Here is a 1,911-nt window from a genome sequence, read left to right as displayed (position 1 = left end):
TACGACGTAATCTTGCATTTTAAGGCAAGTTTAAGATTTTAAGGGCGATTATAGTTCAAAGCCACGACCGGTGAGTAAAAATGGTGGTGGTGCAAGATGGAGGTCACATCCTTAAAGCTGAGGCTTCATCTATGAACTGTTCTCACCAGGTGTATCGTCTTTAAAAAGTTCAACTCAAAAAGTTTGCCACTTTCTCCCGTATATTATTAACGCGTGAACGGGGCGAGGGAGCATCGGCGAGAGAAAGTAATGTGCTCAGCTGATGAAACTCTGGTTTCAATGCTGCGTGGCGTTCAGGTGTTTATTTCCTCCCCTTCATCTCCTTTACAAATGGCCATATTTCACCATCACATCGGCCGTGTTTTGACTCAATATATCCCAGTCTATTTCTCGCTCCCGCTTTCCCTGGGTTTATTTTTGTTTTTTTAGGGCCATGGGGGAGCCATCATCATCACTGCCAGACAATATGGCCGCCGTGTGTAAATATCAATCACCCCCGTAGCCCTTGTTCTTGGAGACTACCGACGCTGCATAAACACTACGGCGCCGTTGACGGAACGCGTTCTGACAGCTCATCATCATAAAACAAATGCACACACTTATTTGGGCTGTTACGTGTGTGTGTGTGTGTGTGTGTGTGTGTGTGCAGATACTATTATTCTACTCTTCACTTACCAATTCATGCGGCGCTAGTTCAAAGGGAACTGTTGTCCTCCGCGGTCCTGTGTGTGCGTGTTGACATTGGCTGGCATTGTTCGGAAACAAAGCGCGCGCAGAGTGATTGCGTTTTCTCCAAGTGGCGTCGTGCGATGTGAAGGCACCGTCTCGTTCGCACCCCTGGTGTACCGCGGCTTCCTGATGTATAAACAAAGGCACCGTCTCGTTCGCACCCCTGGTGTACTTCTCAGAGCCGCGGCTTCCTGTTGTATAAACAAAGAAGAAGCACAAGCGGAATTTGAGTAGAATAGAGAGACAGGTACTGTGTTATAGAAACCTGGATAGAACAGCTGTTAAATGTGCTATACTGCAGTGATATTTCAATGCAAAGGAAAAAAAAAAACTGCGTACAGTGCTTGAGAAAAATAACATTACTGGTGTCACGTGTGTTGCAGGTCATGTTCAGTCTGTGCTGTAAATAAAGACCTGGGTGTGAGTGTGTGAAACCCTGCAAGGTTTTCAGTGCTCTGTGCATCACTGTGTTTATTATCAGTGTGTTTTTTGTGGGCCGATAAATTACGAAAATCCATACTGTCAGAATGTCAGAAATGTAAGGCATGGATGAGACATGATTAAAAAATGTCCTGTATTTGATCAATCAATTACATTCATTTATTTCAATTGTAAAATCCATCCATCCATCCATCCATCTATCTATCTATCTATCCATCTATCTATCCATCTATCCATCTATCTATCCATCTATCCATCTATCTATCCATCTATCCATCTATCTATCCATCTATCCATCTATCTATCCATCTATCCATCTATCCATCTATCCATCTATCCATCTATCCATCTATCCATCTATCCATCTATCCATCTATCCATCTATCCATCTATCCATCTATCCATCTATCCATCTATCCATCTATCCATCTATCCATCTATCCATCTATCCATCTATCCATCTATCCATCTATCCATCTATCCATCTATCCATCTATCCATCTATCCATCTATCCATCTATCCATCTATCCATCTATCCATCTATCCATCTATCCATCTATCCATCTATCCATCTATCCATCTATCCATCTATCCATCTATCCATCTATCCATCCATCTATCTATCTATCCATCTATCCATCCATCTATCTATCTATCTATCCTTCTATCTATCTATCCATCCATCTATCATCTATCTATCCATCTATCCATCCATCCATCTATCCATCCATCTATCTATC

At 42.2% G+C, this 1,911-nt stretch overlaps 1 protein-coding gene and 1 long non-coding RNA gene across 4 annotated transcripts in view; one reads left to right on the top strand and one right to left on the bottom strand.

Annotated features, from left to right (window-relative positions):
• Positions 1 to 1,911, top strand: part of mkxa (mohawk homeobox a) — a 1,121,182-nt gene that overhangs the window by 321,098 nt on the left and 798,173 nt on the right. The gene's annotated exons all lie outside the window — the stretch shown is intronic.
• Positions 870 to 1,911, bottom strand: part of LOC112486886 (uncharacterized) — a 21,344-nt gene continuing 20,302 nt past the window's right edge. For both annotated transcript variants that reach the window (XR_003049445.1, XR_003049444.1), the window contains one exon: positions 870 to 920. This is a non-coding gene — a long non-coding RNA (uncharacterized LOC112486886). The remainder of the gene's footprint in view (positions 921 to 1,911) is intronic.

This window comes from Cynoglossus semilaevis, chromosome 3 (assembly GCF_000523025.1).
Source record: "Cynoglossus semilaevis isolate Cse_v1.0 chromosome 3, Cse_v1.0, whole genome shotgun sequence".
NCBI lineage: Eukaryota > Metazoa > Chordata > Actinopteri > Pleuronectiformes > Cynoglossidae > Cynoglossus > Cynoglossus semilaevis.
Note: the sequence above shows the minus strand (reverse complement) of the source record. Positions and strands in the feature narration are given on the sequence as shown.